This window comes from Leptonychotes weddellii, chromosome 14, assembly GCF_054177405.1.
Source record: "Leptonychotes weddellii isolate Sample4059 chromosome 14, ASM5417740v2, whole genome shotgun sequence".
Taxonomy (NCBI): Eukaryota; Metazoa; Chordata; class Mammalia; order Carnivora; family Phocidae; genus Leptonychotes; species Leptonychotes weddellii.
Window position 1 is genome coordinate 33,218,728 of NC_138382.1, and position 22,256 is coordinate 33,240,983.

General features: G+C 41.7%; 1 long non-coding RNA gene across 5 annotated transcripts in view; it reads right to left on the bottom strand.

The window, feature by feature from the left end:
* The window catches only part of LOC145717193 (uncharacterized), a 94,372-nt gene that overhangs the window by 38,757 nt on the left and 33,359 nt on the right, over positions 1–22,256 (bottom strand). Inside the window, exons 4-6 of one of the 5 annotated variants that reach the window (XR_014140261.1) lie at positions 8,760–8,846; positions 8,558–8,691; positions 7,744–8,064 (exon numbers count right to left, since the gene is read on the bottom strand). This is a non-coding gene — a long non-coding RNA (uncharacterized LOC145717193). Of the gene's footprint in view, positions 1–7,743; positions 8,065–8,557; positions 8,847–17,832; positions 18,181–22,256 lie in introns of those variants that run through there. The other 4 variants (XR_014140260.1, XR_014140258.1, XR_014140259.1 and 1 more) reach the window with 4 other exon arrangements.

The following is a 22,256-nucleotide window of genomic DNA, read 5'->3' on the forward strand; positions in this document are numbered from 1 at the left end:
GGGAAAACTGGACAGCTACATGCAAAAGAACAAAACTGGGCCAATCTCTTATATCATACACAAAAATAAACTCAAAATAAAGACCTAAAATAAGACACAAAGCCATAAAACTCCTAGAAGAAAACATAGGATATTGAGAAAAAGCAACCTGAATGCATGACTGGTGGAAACATAAACCAGTGCAACCACTATGGAAACCAGTATGGAGGTTCTTCAAAAAATTAAAAATAGAAATATCATATGACCCAGTAATTTAACTACTGGGTATTTACCCAAAGAAAATTAAAACACTAATTGAAAAAGATACATAATTGTTATGTTTACTGCAGCAATATTTATAATAGCCAATATATGGAAGAAACTCAAGTGTCCCTTCATAGATGAATGGATAAAGAAGATCTATTATACACACACACACACACACACACACACACACACACACAGAGGAATATTATTCAGCCATAAAAAAGAATGAGATCTTGCCATTTGCGACAACATGGATGGACCTAGAGGGTATAATGCTAAGTGAAACTAAGTCAGAGAAGGACAGATACCATATGATTTCAGTTATATGAGGAATCTAAAAAACAAAACAAACAAAAAGCAGAAACAGACGTATAAATACAGAGAACAAACTGATGGTTATCGGGGGTGGGGATGGGAAAAACGAGTGAAGGGGAGTGGGAGATACAGGCTTCCAGTTGTGGTACGAGTAAGTCATGGGGATAAAAGGTACAGCAGAGGATATATGGTCAATACTATTGTTATATGACTGTGTGGTAACAGATGGTAGCTACAGTTGTGATGCGCACAGCATAACAGACTTGTTGAATCACTATGCTGTCCATCTGAAAATAATGCAATATTGTATGTCAACCACACTTCACTAAAATTAAATAAATGAATAATATCTACCTACTTGGAAAAAAAGAAGGTTGGCATGCCCAACTGGATCAACCATGGGTCACATTCCTAGGGGCAGTGACTCCCTCACCCAACACCTTACATATACATGAATGCCAGCGGGATTTCCACAGGTGTCCCAGCCTGCAGTGTCAGAGAATCTGTGGGTTGGGGAGTAAGAGGCACATGCCCCAGAGCCTGGGTGAGGGGCAGTCAGAATGTACCTGCATGAATCTGGTCAAAGCCCCCCCACATCTGGCCATCTTTTTCAACAGTGGCCAAGGAGGCCAAGAGGATTTAAAATACCAACAAGAATGAGGTTTCTTCCACACACTCCAATATTAACATCCATGATACTGGGTTTTTCAAAATATGGCAAGATCACAGTAAGCCCTATTGGGATGCATTGGCCCTTTCAACAATTAAAAACCCTCACTCTAAGCAATAGATCCTGCACCAGGTTTATAGGTATTAACAACAGAACAATCAGAAAATGAATATGAGCCAGAGGAAGAAAGTGACAATCGTCATTGGTAAATATCTTTGCACATAAATAAAAGTCATTCTACAACATCATATTTCTGACTCTGCTTAAGCTATTAAAGTTTGGCTAAATATGATTCACAGGCAAAAATATAAGGTTTTAATGGTCGGCAGATTGACAGCTAGGACACTTAAAACTGTTGATTACAGTACAAGTCAAAGTAAGGCTTCTAAGAGCAGAAATAAAATTCATAGGAAAAAAAAAGAAAAACCTCACTGCTTAAGTACATAATTGAGGGGTGCCTGGGTGCCTAGGTCATTAAACGTCTGCCTTCAGCTCAGGTCGTGATCCCAGGGTCCTGGGATCGAGCCCCACATCGGGCTCCCAGCTCTGCGGGAAGCCTGCTTCTCCCTCTCCCACTCCCCCTGCTTGTGTTCCCTCTCTCGCTGTCTCTCTGTCAAAAAATAAATTAAATCTTAAAAAAAAAAAAAAGTACATAATTGAGCAGAGTTTTAATGATCTTCTCTCAAGACTGTCTCAAAGGACACACTTGCCCAATTATTCACGTTAACTCCATCCTAACCCAAGAAATCCTATACCACAGAAGTTATCACTAAGGAATTAAAGGAAAAAAAGAAAGAATTGATGGCAAACAGCTACACGATCAGTTACTGTACTCAATCAGATAATTAAATCTCAGCTGTTTGCACCAGCTAAGTCTCAAATAAACATTTGTTGACTGAGAAGTAAATGGCTGAGAAAGTCAAAAGGTAAACCAGTTACAGTACTTCTCTGTCAGACTATGTTAATACATGGGCCACTGTACATATGTGCTGTTTGACCTTTAAAATAAAGACCTGTTTTTCTTAACTGTAAGATAACAATATCAATAGTAATGACACTATTACTATTACTAAACACTGAAACACAAGACAAGCCATATCTGTAAGGGAAGCTTGTGGAAATGGCGGGGTCTCTTGCTGGAGCACACCCTTGGAAGCACATGTTCTTTTAGACAAATCATGGCAAATTGGTCATGCAATCTAGAGCACTTTTGGATAGAATGGGTAGAGGGTGATGATATTCTACAGAGGTGTACACACAATGGGGATATGTGATCCTCAAATAATACAAACTCAAAACCTTATACTGGAAGTAGTCTTAGAACTTAATCATCCCAATGACCCAACTGAGGAATTGGCTTAATACAACCCCTAGAAAATGGTACTCATAGAAGTCCCTGGCAGAGGGCGCCTGGGTGGCTCAGTCGTTAAGCGTCTGCCTTCGGCTCAGGTCATGATCCCGGGGTCCTGGGATCGAGCCCCGCATCGGGCTCCCTGCTCGGCGGGAAGCCTGCTTCTCCCTCTCCCACTCCTGCTGCTTGTGTTCCTGCTCTCGCTGTCTCTCTCTCTGTCAAATAAATAAATAAAATCTTTAAAAAAGAAAAATGTCTCTGGCAGAAAGAAAATGTAAGGTATAGCAAGGTCAAAAGACCTTGAGAACATACAAGTAAAGTTCTTTCCCAACTTCCCCTAAGGAAACCAGCAGAAAATAGTTATAGGAATGAGATTCACAGTGAAATATTTTAAAGAAAATTGGAACACCATTCAGCCTTGAGGAAAGACAATGACAGTGAACTTCAAGATTTTTTTTCTCTCAGGGTATGATCCATTTCTAACCCACAAAAGGAAAATTTTTAAATGATAAGATTTCATTCTCTTTTTTCTATTTAAATTCTAAAGCAGAGAGAAATGTCCTAAAAGGGAAAAAATGAAATAGGCTCCTGAGGGAATGTAGCTAAACTCACCCATTCTGTGGAGATATTTGAAAAGCAGCCTGATTTAAGTATAGCCTAAAGGCAAGAATGGCTGGACCACCTCCAAGACCCCATCAGTCTGGTATCAAACACATCAGCACTCTCATCAAGTCTTTCATGTGCCTCAGAAGAATTCAGGAAGTTCACTGATTTTAGAAGTCAAAGTTAAGAAGTCCAAGAATTCTATCTATAGCATTGCCAAGAACCTCAGAGTTTATGAATGGTTTTTAAAGAGGATTGAACAACTTCACGAGGGACAGAGGAAAAGAAAATGCGTTGGTGAAGACTCGTGTTCTTTCTAAACATTTCTGTAAATAATTGTATCCCTTTCCTTTAGGTCTGAGGTTTGATTTTAACCTAGCTACAAACTAATAAATTAGCTCATTACTATTTCATGGATGCTGACAGAAGACACAAGATCTCTGGGTTAGAGACAAAGGACTTTACTCATGGCAAAACATGCAGTATGAGCATTAGTATTTGGCATCGGTCACTTGCCCTCCAAATCCCACAGAGGAACAGAGGACCCTGAGGGATGCCTGCACACAGTGGGGGAACTATTGGCGAGGAACATGGAGCTTGGGGAACTCACCATTCCATTGGAAGCAAGCCTCCACTTTGTCCCAGAAGCAGACATTACTTCACCCCTCAAGGCTGCTCACCGCAAATACAGCCCTGAGAAATGGCCTGGGTATCAAGTGATCTTGGCCTTACTTTCTTGGTCTACTCAGCAAGAGGTGTAGAAATACAGGACACCTGTGGAAGACTGTCTCTCCTATGATTTCCTCTCACTATCCCATTCTCTTACCTATTCCTCCTTTCTCTCCTGAAACTGTGAAGAAAAGGAAACTCCAGTGAATGGACTCAGACCCTTCCCACAGCCTAGCTCATCACATCTTTAAGGTCTTTGGTCTGAAGAAAATCCCTCAAACTCAGAGTTTCTTATACCATTTCAGATTCTGAGAAGTAAGTGTCATCTTCTTCTATGACCACCCAAGAGGCAAGGTGGCTATTCTTCATTCTCTTGGTTTCCTTAAAGACTAGCTGTCCATACCTTTAATCTGCAACCCCTTTGGTGTCTAACTTCCATCTCTCCTTATTGTCTTGACAGCACCAGAACTATCTTATACTATACCATATACAGATCCCCTTAAAGATCCATTTTCTTACTCTATCACTCATCAAGACCCTGTATCCATAGGTATTTCTGAGAAGGATGAATTTCAATAAACAAAACGTTGCATTATTAAAGCATTAGGGTTCTACTTCAGCATCAATGCTGGCCCAATGCATCCCATTTTCTGCCAGTTTTATCTTCATATAAACTGTTCACAAGACTCGTGACCAATAATGTTCACATCTTGGATCAGGGAAAATTCCAACCTGCCAGCCATAATGCCACTCTCCATTCTTTACCCAGGGAAGCATAATAAAAGCAAGTAAAAGTGATGTCACTGTAGAGAAATTTTTGAATTCATTCTCATTTATTTGGTTAGAAAGTAAATCACTTGCAAGCCTGACCACTTTAACTACTCATGATGTCACTATGAAACTGTTGGCAACCCAGCTCACAGTGAACACTGACCTGCAATTAAGAGCTATTGAAACCTTCAGAGCATGGCCAATATAAATTTTCATAATAACATTTTCCTGACTGGATTGATTTTGGTCTCAGCATTTTAAGGTTAATTTGGAGAAAGTACCCAAGAACATGTAACTGAGATTTTTTTTTTTTTTTTTAAGTCTTAGAAGCATTTCAAGTATGGCTAAGAGAAGGATTTGATTCGATTATCTTCCAACAAACACACGTCCACACACACAAACATATAAACACACAAGACATTGTCTTGTGTAACTCTTACATTTGAGTGAGAGAGTTTATCACATTTGCTCGGCTTCCCCACCAACCAGATACTTGTGCAATGCCTATGGGGGGTGGAGGAGGGGCAACCCCAGGGGCAGGCCCTCTTCCACAATGTGTTTGAAAAAAGTTAATTCAGCAAATGATAGGTCCACTATTTCTCCTACCTCTACATTAGGAAGCTCCAAGTTTAGTCACACAGCTACCAAAGAGGCACAAGGTAAGTAGGCCAACTGTCTGTTTCTCCCTTTCTCTCAATACCTAATGCTCTTTGATCACTCCGATTTTAATATTCCCAGATCACACTCATTATTTATGGGTCATGGAGAGGTAGGAAAGGGAATCAGTAGCATTCCTATGGAAAGAACCTTTTACAGGGGGGTTCCTAGGGTTTATGCTGCCATTCATCAGAATCTCTCCACATGGGGGCACTATGCTGTCTTCTGCCGGTTTAAATTCTTTTAATTCTCACAACAGTCCTCTGAATGTTTTCTAATAACGAAGGAATCAGATGCTGAGAGGGTGTAAATGCCTTGCCCAGGGACCCAAGTGTCAGGCTCCAAAGCCCAAGCTCTGTCCACAAACTACGCTATAAAAATAGGTCCACCTTTGGATTTTTGGTCCACCTTCAAAGGTGGCCTAAGAGCCATTTTTTAGAACTTGAACCATTACTTTAAGGAGGACATTGTCCATTTGTTCTTTCCACTAAGGCTCAAACAAAAGAATATGAGCGTAAAGTGCACTGAAAAAAAAATGGGGGCAGACAAGTTGATCATGACCCACTGAAATAGGGAACTGGGAAATGGGTGGATACTCCATCTTTAAGAGCACTGATAAGGGTAACAGCAACCATCCATCTTAAGTTGTTCAGAGAAAACACAGGAAATCTTTTTTCTTTCAAGGTCAACTGATCCAAAGGGAATCAAGAGTATACTAATTGCTAAGATTTAATGTACTGATATTTCTGTGCTTGACTTTATTCAAGTGCTTTAAATTAGGTAATAAAACTAAGATCAGAAAAAGTGAACGGTGCCTGGGTGGCTCAGTTGGTTGAGCCTCCAGCTCTTAGTTCCTGCTCAGGTCATATTCTCAGGGTCATGATATCGAGCCCCGTGTCAGGCTCTGCGCTGAGCATGGAACCTTGAGATTCTCTCTCTCCCTCTCCTTCTGCCCCTCCCCTGACCCCATCCCCACCCACCCCCACTCCCACTCCACTCATGCACTCTTTCTAAAATACAAAAACAAAACAGAAAAAGTCGAGCATAATTTTTTCCTTGGAAAAATAAACGTTATCCTCAAACTATTTTAAAAATTTCAAACAAAACTATTTCACTAATTTAGCTCCATGGGCACTTAAAAAATTGGTGGAGGGGTGGGTGAAGAAAGGGGAAATAATGAGAGAGAGGCAAGGGGGCAGCAGCGGGGAGGAGGGAGGAAGGAGAATATAAGAATAAAGGAGAAACATGTTTATTTTTTTTTTATTTTTTTAAGGAGAAACATGTTTAAAGGGGAGAAAAAAAGAGAAAGTATCAGAAGGAGAGAACAGGAGGAAAAACTGAGAAGCAAACAAATAAAAAGCGAAGCTGAGGGAAGGAAACCCTAGTAAGATTATTTTTCCTTCACACTCTGCTATTCGGTTAGGTGTAAGTGAACTTTAGGCCAAAATATCATTGGATTACTTCCTTCTACAATGGCTAGTTAACTGCTTAGCCATTGTTCACAGGTCTCCAATGTCTCTTATTAAGTTTTCAGAGTCTTGGCTCCAACTGATATGACAGTAGCCATTCAGACAAACTATGATTCAGGGAGCTTGCAGGGAGCTGGAGACTATCACTTTCACACTGAACAAAATCAAAATGAAAGACAAATTGACCAAGTCTGAAGCAACTTGAATACTATCTGAGGAAGCAAACTAGACTGCATGGTTTACACTTCAGTTCAATGCCAAGAAATAAAATTAAGTTCAAGCCATCAAAAAACATAATTACGAAGCATTCTCCACCAAGAGTACACCCTGGGCTGGATTCTAGATTTCCTCCCTTTGCTACCTCTGTTCCTCAAGCTAGTCAGAGTCTATTTATTTTCCTTCTACTCAGTAAGTTCTGTTGGCCAGTCTCATCACCTCCTCGAAGAAATTCTCCAAGGTGTTAACTACATCATAACAATACGTGAAGTGGCTCTCCTTGCCTCATTCATCCGGCTCATTACTACACTCCACCCAAGCTCAAGGTATTGAGAAATAGTAGCACATCTTTTAAGTGAGATTGAAATTTTTCCAAGTTCCCTAAATCTCTGCAGGCAACTTTACTGATTTGTATAACACAAAATGGAATTGTGAAAGCAGAGTAGAGCTGCTTTGGAACAGTCCGAGAGTCACCAGATGTTACTGTTATAGAGGATATAAAACGCTTTCTTCTAAACGTGTACGTGATTAGATCTTGGAGGGGGTGTTATTTTATCATTATAGTAATGGGGATTTTTTTTCTTACAAAGTTGCATTTTTCCTACTCAAAGTCTCTTGACTAAATGAATTTCATATGTGTAATCAAAGCATTATGCATGTCATTGTACTTGGAGCTAATTGGAGCAATTTTTGTTAAAATTTACCCACATGGTAAAACACTCTTTGAAAACCATCTCATGAAAGAGACTTTTTAAAGTTATTATTTTAAACATAACCATGCATCTTTACTTCCGCAGCATTTTTTCTCTTAAACCAAATGGGTACCCTTAGACACAACATGTTTCTACATCAGTGTAGGAATTACATTTTGATTCTTAAGCAATGACTGGAAGGTTGTGTATTACTACACAAGAAAATTTTGAAACATCAAAAGCTCCTAGAAGTAAAGAATTTTTTAAAATATTATTAACAGTGAAAAATTGAAAGCAACTTCAATAATATTCATTCATTCACTCAATAAATATTTATTGAGCACCTACCTTGTGCACCTTCCAGGACTGAACTTGGAACAGTCCCCATCTCATGAAGTTCCCATCCTAGAGGAACAGGAAACTGGTTACATAGATTACAGTGTATTCAAAGAGTAGAATACTGTATGGTCCTATGAATGACGTGGTACTATTAACTAAAATGACATTCATAGTATAGTAAGTGAAGTAGGCAGATAACAAAGAGGATTACAGCGTGATCATTTTTATTTAATTTATAGCAATATAAGAGTTAATTATTTGTGAGAATATTTGGACTTAAAGTTTTGGTTACAAAAAAAATTATTCAAATTTTACTATAGGTAGCCGTGCTATAAATATGTCACATAAATTATTTGCTCTTATCCTCATTCCAACTTTATGCCAAGTTTAGGGCTAATATCATCTTAACTCCATTTTTAAAATGAGAGAATGGGAATTGATGAGAGATTAATTAGCTTGCCTAAAATCACACAGCTTGTTAGTGAAGGAACGGAGATTTAAACCCAGGAAGTTCAGCTCTAGAGATGTGCACTTTGATCAATATGCTGTTTTGACTCACGTGTGCTTAGGCTCACACCGTGGGAGTTCAAATCCAGACTAAGCTATTTGTCAGTCACATGATCTTGAGCAAGTTCTTTAACCTCCCTAAGCCTTTGCATCTTCCATTCTGAAATGCAGAAAACAGTAGGTGACCTATCACATATGGTTAACAGGTGGCCTGAGTGAGAAAATCTATGTAATACTTAGCACACAGTAAATACTCAATAAATCTTCTCCTTCTCCTCCTCTTCCTCCCTCTTCCTTCACCTTCTCCTTCTTCCTTCTCCTCCCTTCTTCTTCTTCAAATTCTGGGGGGAATAGATGACCAAACATTAACAGTAGTAATCTCTAGACAGTATGATTACAGAAGACTTTCCTTTTCTTTTTATTTAACAGCATTTCCTAGTTTATAATATATATATGTATTACGTGGTTAACTATTGGATATAAAATAAAATCCACACTTCTCAATTGCTACACACTACAAATATAATTTCTACAAAGATGGACATATTGCTAACAATGCTAAACTTTTATCAAAGACATTCCATTTATCAAGCACCGTTTGGGTTGAGGAAAACATAAAAATGAGTAAGACACAGGATAAGCTCTGACAAGGTTTATGTTATAATAGGTGGGGAAAAAACGTATAAAGGGAGAACCGTCAAGGCAACAAGGGAGTATTTTAAGAGAGACACGTACACAATGTTCTAGAAGCCCACTAGAGACTGGGGACCTGCCCAGGAAGCAAGAGAAGAATTCACACTGAAAGGGATGGGAGTCAGGAAACATGTCCTCCAACTTCTCACAGGAAAAAATAGATTATAGCTAGAGTATGATAGAAACGTCAAAAATAACAAAATCAGCTGCTTAACTATGGGCTGTAAGTCACACTTCTATTTATAAGGGACTTTAAACTTATGAGTACCATACCCGTGTGCCCCCTGACAATCAAATCACCTCTCATCATGCCTCCAGTTGAGCCTTTAGTTTAAGTCCTAAGAATATGTGGGAACTTCCTAAGAGGATAAGTCAGGCTAGGAGCAGAGGAGACTTTTCTGGAAAAACTAACTGAAGGCGGGGAAAACGACAGAGTTCTTAAAGAAAAGATTCAGGGAGGGGTGCCAGGGTGGCTCAGTCAGTTAAACGTCTGACTCTTGGTTTTGCCTCAGGTCATGATCTCAGGTTTGTGAGATCAAGCCCCGAGTTGGGTTCCGTGCTGGGTGTGGAGCCTGTTTAAGATTCTCTCTCTCCCTCTCCCTCTGCCCCTCCCCAACCCCACCCCCACCCACCCCCCAAACTCATGCACGTGCGTGCGCTCGCTCTCTCTCTAAAAAAAGAACAGATTCAGGGATAAAAAGAGGCCTGAACCACAGGAAGTATCCATCCATGAGGAGGACTGATAGGAAGCAAGATGACAGGTCTTATTTGAATTCCCAGAAAACCACAGGTGAAAGAAGGAGGGGGGTGCTTGGCAAAAGAGAAGAGTACTGTGTTGGATTTTGCACTAAAGGAGACATGAGCTGGTAGATTATAGATTGTATGTTTCATTCTCATGCTCTGCCACTCCCTGAGAGACCAGTATGGACCAGAAACTCTCCTTCTGATCAAAAAGGGTGAAGTGCTTCAGCAAAATCTAAGCATAAAGTGTGATGACCAGTGGAGAAAGTCAATTTTGGATGTTACTTGGGTGCTGTTGCTCATATATTGTTATTCTTTCAATTCTTGAAGAGAAGATGTTTATTTTTTGTTTTTAAAGACAAAAGTCTCACACTCTCTTAACATATCAAACATAAAATCTCCAAGGTTGTCAACTGAAAGGCATTCTCCACATTAGGGCACAAGTTGGAACTACATCAATGACTTCATACAAATCACTATGATAAATGGGAATACTACCAAAAGTAAAACATGTAGAAGTCATGAACAGGTCCTTTACACACACACAAAAAAGTACAAATGTGTAATAAACATAAGATTAGGATTCACCTCAGTACCAGAAGAAATGTAAATTAAAACAGTGAAGTACCATTGTTTTCTATCAAATTGAAAAATACTTTAAAAATTATAATAGCTAATGGCCATATTAAGGGAAACTTCACAGAATAATTTAATAGGCATCAAAATATGCATACACTGGGAACCAACATTTTCACTTCTAGGAATGTATTATAAGGAAATTAACAGGGATATACACAAAAATTCATGACAAAGATATTCACTAAAGTTATTTTTTTTTAAATATTTAGAAACAATCTAAATGTCCAACAGTGAGTAGTTGAATAAATTTTGAACTTTTTATTTTGAAATAATTTTAGACTTATCAAAAAGTTGTGTAAGAGATCTTTATAATAACTTTGAAACAAATTCAGAATAAGCTTCTAGAACCTAGAAAGGCACTGTGGTTGGAGCTAAGTGGCCAAGGGGAACTTGTCTAGCAATTCTGGAACTTTTTCGTGTGGAGCGTGTGGACAAAGTGCACTTCTGTGCATGCTCAGAAACCCAATGGTCCTATTGACTTTGACCAGGCTAATGCAGGGCTGTGAGCCCCCATACTGCTGATGGCTTAGTTATAAAATAGTAATTACTGACTCTTCATTCCCTATGGACAGTGCTGCCTATAGAGGAAAGTTGGAAAAATATAAATGATCAAACAATATTCAGAAAAAAATTTTAAGAAGTACAAAGCAGTGAAATCGACAATCAGTGCCAGGAAAATTCTAGAATTGACTATTACTGAGAATTTGGAAAATTTTATTAAAGAAAATAGCATCACGGGGCACCTGGGGGGCTCAGTCAGTTAAGCATCTGGCTCTTGGTTTTGGCTCAGGTCATGATCTCAGGGTGGTGAGATCCAGTCCCAAGTGGGGCTCTGCACTCACCGAGGAGTCTGCTTGAGATTCTCCTCTCCCTCTCCTTCTGCCCCTCCCCCTGTTCACACACTCTCTCTAATAAATAAAATCTTGAAAAGAAAATAGCATCACTATTGTGAATAGGTTAACAAAAATGAGTCAGGCCAGATTAACCTCTTTGACTTTTGTCAAATGGCCTCAAGACTCCTAGACCAAGAAACTATCATAAACACACTAAATCTAGATCTCAAAGTATTTTGTCTTTTTGGATATCTGTAACCAGCAGCAACTGACTATTTAACCAGCAGCTAGATGACTTATTAAAGCATTTATCATAATTTGTTAAATGTATTTGTATCAACGTAGCCCACTCTCATCTTTCTATTCCTTACACAATGCCCACATAAAGCAGGTACTCAATAAATGCTTGCTGAATTGATGAGTAAAAATGATGCTACATTTTAATTTTCATTGGCGACTCTAGTAAACTCTTCAATGGAAGGTTAGTTTTAGAGAAAAGGTCCTAAAAGGTAAATGAACAAAGGGCTCCAAATTCCATTCGCATTGGAGAAGGAAATAGTTTTCCTTTCTAGTTCCCAGATGAGAAAAAAAACATATTTCACTGGGTGGGATGAGGGGAGGAATCTGTTCATGCTTATAAAACAGAACTTTGGGGCTCCATTATAGTCGATCAGTCCACAATCACTCCGTACTGCCCCCGTCTTCCCAGTCCCAAAACCTGAGTGGTGTTGACCCAGCTCACTTTCCCCTCACATCCTTGGAAGTCAAGTTTTCAGGATAATAAGATTTACTGTGATCTGACCTATAACAAAACAGTAAGTGAGAAGAGAGACCTAGGATATGATCAGCTTGGGTCTCATAAACCTCCTAAGAAAAGTCCTGCCCTCATTTAGATAGCCAGTTTGGTTAGCTTTGCCTCATTTGCTTATGTTTTCCTAGATTGGAAACTAAGTATATGTTTACATTCTGAAATGCTACCATTTTAACAATTCCAACTCGGTACCAGAGAACAGAAGTCCTGATCTTCTAACCACCTTCCTGGTCGTTAAAAATTTGTAGGAGTGTTGAGCTTAAGAAAGAAAAGAAAAGAAAAGAGAAAGGAAGAAAAGAGAAGAAAAAAGAGAAAACTATTTCAGGTCTTTAAATGCAAGGAAACAGCTAATCTTCTTAAACATTTAAGTTAGAATATAAATTACAGGTAACTCCCACCATAAACACAGCTGCACTCTCTCGTATGGTGACATTAAAGACAAACACTCTTCTGCCAGGATCTCAGGAAAAGCAGCAGAAGTCTGCCTTTGTGGGGAGCAAATTAAAACAGTCCTGTTGGCATCCCCAAAATGCAGTGTGTTTGAAGATATGGGCAAACAAAGTCCTCCCTCCTATCCACTCTCTCTGGCTTTGAGATAAGTAGGAACATTTCCTTTAAACAGCTTCTACATGAAAGGCAAGGCTTTCCAGCTGAAATGAGAGCCTATGTGTCAATGACAAACACATGCACTGAATGTCAACAACGCAACAGTTTGAAACATTACAGGAAGTGCCTTGAATGACTCTGCTCACTGTAGGCCTGACTGGCCGTGCTGTGGAGACATAATTAGAAAGGGCCCACAGGCACAGCTCCAGAGCTGGGCCCCAGACCAGCAGAGGCTGGGCTGAGCTAGTATAAGGAGGCAACACACAAAGTAACTCATTCTTGAACAACTCCCATCATCTCAGCGTCACTGAGTTCGTTCCAAAGCACCTAAGGTAAATTAGAATTAAAACTAAGCTGTTTTGCACTGATTTTTTAATAGAACTAAGATTTTGACTTCTCTAAAGGCCAGAAAGAGAGAGGGAAGGAGAACAGAAGAAAGAGGAGGAGCCAACCCTACCAAATCTTGGGTTAGAATTACAGAATGCTAGATCTAAATGGAACATTAATGGTATAACTCAGTGGTTCTCAAGCCTAGCTGCATCTCAAACTTACTTGAAGAGATTAAGGAGACTGAGATACAGAGGTAGACAGATGGACAGTCCCCCCATTCCCCACCCAAGCATCGGATGGACTTGAACTAGGGTAGGGCTAGGGCATAGGTATCGTCGAAGCTCCAGGCAGAGCATTCTCTAGTAAATTCAGGGTGGATAAACCGTGATTCCACATACAAAAAAAGTATGTGCAGGGCTAAGATACCAGAGGTTTAGGATGCTATAGATTCAGGGACAAGGAATCTCTAACCCAGTTTGACAGGCTAGAAGGAGACTGGGATATGCTGCTTAAATTGGCCCTTAGGCAAATTGTCAAAGAAAAGAGGCAGAAATAAAACTGTCCAGGGCACCTGGGTGGCTCAGTCAGTTAAGCGTCTGCCTTCGGCTCAGGTCATGATCCTGGGGTCCTGGGATCGAGTCCCGCATCGGGCTCCCTGCTCCGCAGAGTGTCTGGATAGAGAAAGAGAGAGAGCACGAGGGGGGGTGGGGGAGGGGAGAAGCAGGCTCTCCGCTGAGCAAGGAGCCCGACAACAATGCAGGACTCGATCCCGGGGCCCTGGGTTCATGACCTGAACCCAAGGCAGACGCTTAACCCACTGAGCCACCCCAGGCGCCCCTGACTGAAATTTGTCTACTTACTTAGTCCTCCTCTCTCGGAGCCAAAGTCGGCAAAGGTTCCTCTTTGCTACAGATTCTACCCAGAAACACTGAGGCTGAATAATTTCCATCTTAATTCACCCACTGTATTCATAAAGGGATTGGTTCTTAGCTAGAGTCAGGGATGATTAGATAATCACCTAATGCTTTGGTTCTTAAACTTCTGTGAAGCCCTTTGAGAAGCGGACGAAAGTTACAGCCCCTCTTGCCAGAAAAAAATGCATAGATCTTGCATGTAAAATTTCAGAGTCAAAGGACACCCACTGGAGGAAATCCCACAGGGAAGAATGCTGATCCAGGCCAAGATTTACACTTGAGAGAGAAGAAAAATAAGGAACAGAAAAGACAAATTACTTGTCCCAAGATCTTAATGCTTGGTAGCACCAAACTTGCGTTATGCTTTGGGTCTCCTGATTCCTGGTCTGGGGCCCTTTCTACCTCCTCATGTTGTTGCTTATGTCGGAGGCCAAACTGTTATTAAAAATTGGGCAGAGGGGCACCTGGGTGGCTCAGTCGGTTAAGCGTCTGCCTTCGGCTCAGGTCATGATCCCAGAGTCCTGGGATCGAGCCCCGCATCGGGCTCCCAGCTCTGCGGGAAGCCTGCTTCTCCGTCTCCCACTCCCCCTGCTTGTGTTCCCTCTCTCGCTGTCTCTCTCTCTGTCAAATAAATAAATAAAATCTTAAAAAAAAAAAAAATTGGGCAGAAAGTGGAACAGTGATTCAGTTGCAACAAAGGCCTCAGCCAACCCTGTGAGGAACTTAGGAACCAGGGTGGCCACTCAGAGTTGTCCTGACTTGAGGCAGGGGTAGAGGGGGAGATTGATGGGCCAGGGAGACCTCTTCAGGGCCTCCGTTGAGAGTTACCAGCCATCAATACTCCCAGCAACACAGTGGAATGAGCACCTCTGTCCTGGGGCAGGGGGGGCGGGGGGGGAGGGGCGGGATCCTGGACAGGGCACCATCACTTCCACCACAGTGGGCTTGGGGACACTTGCAACTAACCCCCTATTCCTTTCCAAATAACCCTCAAAATGTTAAGGTAACATTTTCCTCTCTCCCTTTCCCTCTTCTCAGAAAACTACAATCAGCCCATAGATCATCAAGAGCCAAAAAAAAAAAAAAAGTAGCTACAATATCCTAAAATATATCTGAACTATGCTGGGGACTCCTCTAAACGCCGTAATGACAATTGACCTTGACAAAATCAGGGAAGTCCATTTCCAAAAATAGTGTCTGGGGAATCCCAAAAGTAATGGGATGAAATTCATCGAGCAATGCACTGTTTCGCTTTATAGCCTTTCCATTTGTCATACAAATTACAATGAATACTTATTTCTTGATTTACATTTCAGCCTCCACACAATTTGCAGCTCCTGCCATGTTTTCATACACCATCTGGAAGAACTAATGAGCCCAGGAGCAACAGAAATTATAACTTGCTTTGACTAAACCTAGAAGATTTTTGCGGGCAATATGATTTTGCCTTTTTTTTTTTTTTTGCCTTTTTTTTTTTTCTTTCTGGATTTGCAAGGAGATTAAAACATGAGTTTCACTGAGTGTAGGGCAGAAATATGCAGAGCTAATTTTAACAGAATGAACCTGAAGGCATCTGGCATTCCCAATCAATTCAGAATAATTTAGTCATAATGGCAATAGTCTCGTGATAGAAAGTCTCTTCTGACATTGGAATTCTTAAAAATGATTACCTAGCCCACACGCAAAGGTTGCCGTGGGTCTCGGTGGGCATGAGAGGGATCGCACAAGAATGCTGAACAGCAAAGAGCCTGAGAACTTGGACTCTGGCCCCCCTTGGGCCTAGGCCCAACTGTGACACCTACTATTGAAAGGACTCTGGACAAGTTACTTAGCCTCCTTAGATATCAGGTGCCCTGTAAACAAAACAGGAATAATAAGAACTACATAACGGGGTTACTGTGAGAATTAAATGAAATAATGCAAGTGAATTTAGTTGAACCATTAGGGCATCAACACTAAAGAAGTGCTTGATCATTGTTAGCGGCTGCCATTTTGTCTTTAGAGAGTTTGCCCCCCCCCAAAAAAAAAATTATATATGTAACATGGATGAATTACATAATCTGTAATTCAGTCCAAGTGCTCATTTTTGTCCCATGACAGAGTGTGAAGGTCTTCTGGTTAGTCCTGGTCTCGCCATCTAAGTCCAGTGGACTCCAAGAAATGTAAGTAGATTTACCAATGGGGCCAGACATTTCACATTCTAGTCTTCTTAAAAGCTAAATTTAGGAAAGGAAATAAGTGACTGTCCTAATCCTTTCTCTTACCATAGCAAACATCTCCCCCAATGGCAAAGCGAAGGGAGGAGGCAAATACTAGGACTATCCACAAAATCCAAAACGATGGGAGTTATGGTACTTGGAAGGCTCTTGTAAATTAATACACTCAACTTAGCATGTCAGCATTAATGTGATTTTATAGTTTTTGTAAAATAGTATTTTTTGATTATAAAGCAAAAAAAAATCACATATTGCAGAAAATACATTAAACTTTGAAAGAAGATAATAGAAATCACCCAAATCCTACAATTTGTGGAGGTTAAACACCTAATAAATCACTGGGTTTCTTTCTAGTTTTTTCCTAGACACAAATAGAGCTGTTTTTTTTTTTGTTTTCAGAATTGAGATCATATTGCTTATTTAGTATTTGATCCTACTTTTTTTCATTTATATATGTAAACACCAGTATCTTTACACATTTCTTGAAAATGTGACTTTAGCAATATGTGGTAACCCCTTACATACATTTCACCGATGAATCATTAGTTTTTAATTGTTTACTCTAAAAAAATAAAGCTGCAACAAACATCTTTACGTATTAATTTTTGTCCAATCTGATCTTTTAACAGATGGATAACGAGAAATGGAATTACTGCAAAGAATGTATTTTTAACGCAATTATTGTCCATCAGTTGCTTTTCAAAAAGACGATACCGGCATGCATTCCCATCAGCAATGCGTTAGTACCCACCTTACCAAACCTCTGCCCATGCCAAATTTCAAAACTTTTCAAACTGAAAGAGTATCTCATACAAATAACTGATACGTTGGCAAGAAGAATATTTTAATTACCTAAATTAAAGTTCTAATTACCTCCATTAAAATGTGAAAGTGAATTCATGACAATCAGGTCAAGGTTAATTATATTTTCTACTTTGATCAATCTTGGGGTTGAATTATCTGTTGCCACCACCCCTAGTCTAGGAGTCTCAGGAGGGCAGCAAAGGGTTTTACGCGTCTCCCACACCCCCCAGCACAGTGTCTGTATGCTGTTCATGCTCAACGATTACTTGTGGACTGCAGCTGATGGTGCTATCCAGCCGTTAGTGTGCTATCAGGCCATCTTGTGAAAGAGGCAGATACAGATGACAAAACCCAGAAATGCCTCCCTCCCCATCACCACAGTGTTATCTGGATCAGGGAAAAGTAAAACAAACCACAGGAAAAAGGCTCTGCAGTGATAATGTGGTACATCTTAGGCTAGAGAAATAGCTTTCCAACTTTTTTTGACCATGACCCTCGATAAGAAAAACATTTACATCATGACTCAGCGCACAAAAACGTATACAGAGATATATAATTAAAGTAAATACCGTGCACTTCTCTGACGGTCTAGGATGCACACTGGTGTTTTCTATTTCCATTGTTAAAGAACGTTCATCACAACGCACATTATCTCACCACGTGAGGTTTGGAAAACAATTCGGCAAAGCAGAACTGGCCGCCAGCGGCAGGGCAACCTCAGAGGCCATCAGCTTCCATACCTTTCAGGGGGTGGGGAGACCTTCCTTGGCCCTCCACTGTCCCTTCCCACGTGGGCACGGCTGTGGAGGATGCTTCCACCCTCTGTGGTCTCACTGCCGTGTTCTGGTTTCCTGAGACCACAGATCCAGACGACAGTTGGTAACCTGTCTCCTGATGTCACGGTCTGGCTTGTGATTCTAGGCCATCCAATGAGAATCAATCTTTTTTTTTTTAGGATTTTTTTTTTTAATTTTGTTTTATTATGTTATGTTAATCACCATACATTACATCATTAGTTTTTGATGTAGTGACCCATGATTCATTGTTTGCGTATAACACCCAGTGCTCCATGCAGAACGTGCCCCCTTTAATACCCATCACCAGGCTAACCCATCCCCCCACCCCCCCCAGAACCCTCAGTTTGTTTCTCAGAGTCAATCTTTAATTGTTAAAGGCAAAACTTCTGCGGTGAGAACGGATGGCAACTAAAACCCACTGAAATGATGAAAGCCTTCCGGAAAGAGATGGAGATTTGACAAGAAGCTCACAGATTCAACTAATTCGTTTGCTCTAAAAATCAGAGCAACCCAGAAGGAGGAGACTTCTAGCACTGTCATCTACCAAATGTCAGTGTCCATCACTGGCTGCTGAAGGCCACGATCCCCCACCTAGGACTCCAGAAGCCACCTCCTTCCCTCTTAGATGCTCCAGTGTCCATTTTCTGACTCTGAGACTCATAACCCACCAAATCTTCCCACAGTCTGGGATGCAGATTCGGCAGTGGGAGTTGGAGCAACTGTCTTGGACCACAGAATAGAAGGTTGTAGGACAAGAAACTAGATACCATAAAGTCGTCTCATCAATTCTAAAGCAGGTACTCTGTTATGTGAAAGAGACAGAAGCTTCTATTCCATTGAAGCCACTTTGCTGTGTCCTTGGCTACAAGAGCCGAATGTGTATGGTAACTCATTATTCGGGTCACATCATGAATAAAATACCAGAGTCCAGGGCGCCTGGGTGGCTCAGTTGGTTAAGCGACTGCCTTCGGCTCAGGTCATGATCCTGGAGTCCCGGGATCGAGTCCCGCATCGGCCTCCCTGCTCGGCAGGGAGTCTGCTTTGCCCTCTGACCCTATCCCCTCTCATGTGTTCTCTCTCATTCTCTCTCTCTCAAATAAATAAATAAAATCTTTAAAAAAAAAATAAATAAAAAATAAAAAAAATAATAAAATACCAGAGTCCAATATTTGAACCCAAATCCGTATGAATCTGAAGCCCAGTTTCTTGCTGACCATACAGTCTTGCCCGCAAAAACCAAAAGGAGAGAGTGTATCGGAAGGAGGTCAAGCTGGCGGCGAGAGAGGGCTAACTGCAAACGAATTTTCACTCTCCAGTGCCTAAAACAAGCCTGTGCCACACCCCACCGAAAGCTCAGGCCCCCTGATCTTGAATGAAAAACCAATAAACAGCTGGAAGGATGAAGAGGCATTCCACAAACCGCAGCTACGCAAGCACAATGCTGACAGTTGCAGATAAGAGCCAGATTCAGGTTTGCCGTGGGAAGCAACACGGTGAAAACCCACGGGGATAACATGGTGTCAGCGACACTTCCCAGCTCTAGCTCCAAGAGGCAGCGCCAAGGTACTGTGGCTGTGGTCACGCCCCACCCCACTCACCAAAGGCATTGCTACCACCCAGTTCCCAGGGGCACCCTGGAGCCTGACGTTGGAGAGTAGTCAGTCCAAAATCTACACTTTGAAAGAACCGAGGCCGGCTTGTTTCAAGGACCTAAGCAAGCAGCACTCCTCCTCACTGTCCACAGGATGAAAGCCTCACTGTCCATCACAAAGGTGATCTGGAGGCATCCATTTGCTTTAGCTGAAACAAACGCTGAATGACCGGTTTTTAGACCAGAAAGATGCTCAGATCCATCAAGTAGGCACCTTTCCATGTTTTTATATTGATGCCCTGCCCGCACGCACCCCCACCCCCTTCCCTGCCACCCCGTAACACTGAAATGGGGATACATGAATACGGGGATCATGAAGAAATTACAGAAATTTCTTCTGTGTCTGTGGACCCAGAGGAATCACGGAAATCGATTCTGACCCAAATGTCGCAGCCAAGGAACAGGCTTCCAAACCAAATCAGCCCAGCTGTTTGTCCCCGTGGAAGAATGTGGGCTGAGAATGGTTTCCAGCCAGCCCTCCAGCAAAAACAGAAACCCGACACCCCAGAAAAAGTCCCAATCCCCTGTAAACAAGGAAGGGAAGAACTGTTCATTACAGCCACTGAAATCTTTTAATATCAGGCTCCAAGTATGTCAAGCACACCAAACAAATTTAGCTTCACCACCTGTTCCGGAAAAGAAACACCCATGCCAAAAATCCCCCTAAAAGCGCATAGATATTCTCAGTGTGGATTAGCTGGGAGTCTTTTCAAATATGTTCTATATTAGAGTTTGTAAACTGGGCACTGGATGTACATCACATGGCCGCCATGTAAGACATGTGAAGTTTTTGTTCCATGCCTTAAAAAAAAAAAAAAAACTTTAATTTGACAAAATGGTAAGAAGTCCTAAAAACAAAACAAAACAAAAAAAAACAAAAAAAACCAAACCTACTTTGGGTGTGACTCTGAGCTGGGGTCCTGGGGAACAAAGGAGGGAGCCCAGAGTCTTACCGCAGGGAAAAGACTCATACTTGACAAATTCCATCGAGAGGGTGGTTCATCGCCAACAGAGCGGGCTAGACGGTAATGGATAAAACACAGATGTGTAAATGTGTAGGTGCCAAGAGGTATAAAATGCCATGCTATATGCAGGTAACAGGAAAAGTCATGCCTTGGTGAAGCCATGTTCAAAAGACAAAAGTGAGAGACAATACCTGAACATACTTTCACTCAGCATTGACTTGTAAGCACCTTCCAATCTCTGGATTCTGAGAGATGAAAGGAGATAATGTCTGTAAAGGGTTTAGGCTACTGAATTTTCAATACATTCTTGTTACTGTGGTTGCCCTTGAGATGAAACTGTGCTCCTGGGTAGGTCCTATTCCCCCCCCCACCACCACCCCAGGAACTTGTTGAGCTCCTATCCTTCCTTTAAGACCCAACTCAAATCTCCTCTTGAAAGCCTTTATCCCCCGCCCCAGGCAGTGTTAGGAGCTACTCTGCCAGCACTTTCCAAGCCCGGTTTTTACGGACACAGATCCCCTCCCAGGAGTTCAAGAATAACTTAAAAGGGAGGCATGTAGACTAGTCATCTATGCATCCATGCATCTAACATGTAACTTGAAGCATGCTCAGTGAATAAATGAGCCCTAAGTGCTAGAAGGAAAGCAGTCGGACGGCAGGCCAGTGGGAATGTGCCCCCAAAATCCCCAGCCTATGGCTACGTATGAGATCTCCCCGACATTAACACCTCAGTATCGAGAGCAACAAGCCTAGCCATGCCGTCGGGGCAGGACTCCAATCGTTTGCAAAGTTCCTGTGAATTACGTCTGCAGTGGCCCTCATGTGCGCTCAGGTCCGTTCTGACCACCATCTTTCCCCTTGCTAAATCTAAGCCCACTCCTTCCCCACCTCTCCTGCCCCCGTGACACCTCTGCCTCGCAACCCTATGGCAGCACTGGGAGCAGCCCCCCTGCCCAGGCACAGATCCCTGGGGATCTGCCCAGCCCAGACTCTCCATTCTGATGAGCAAAACAGCTGGAGTCTCTTGAGAAGGGAGAAGGGAGAAGCAGGCTCCCTTTGTAGCACCTGCGACTCTAGGAAGCTGATGGGGGCTGAGGATGGGGGTGGGCTAAAGGGTCAGAGAGCTAAAACAGGTTTCTCAGGGAACCCACAGGGCAGCCCCTTCCCCCTTTCTCTCTGGGGTGCCCATGGGAACTCAGAAGCGGAGCTGGGATGGGACGGGTACAAGCGCCAGCCCCAGAGTCCTCACGCCCACTGCTACAGTCTGCATTGGGATGACAGTCCCCTTCCTCCTCCACCGAACACACTCTCAAGGGGCCCTCCCTCCAGGACTTTTAGCCACTAGGCACTAGAGATACGGATCCCATGGCCTTCCAGCTGTCTGCTCCACAGATGCTGAGACCTAGCCCAGACAAAAAAAAAAAAAAAAAGTATTTGTTCCCAAAGTTTTTAAATCCTGCAAAATTAAAATGAATATTTCACTCAACATAATACCCTCCAGTTCCATCCACGTCGTTGCAAATGGCAAGATCTCATTCCTTTTGATGGCTGCATAATATTCCATATGATCTCACTGATATGAGGAATTCTTAATTGCAGGAAACAAACTGAGGGTTGCTGGAGTGATAGACACTGGGGAGGGTATGTGCTCTGGTAAGCGCTGTGAATTGTGCAAGACTGTTGAATCTCAGATCTGTACCTCTGAAACAAATAATGCAAAATATGTGTAAGAAAAAAAAAAGAAGAAGAAG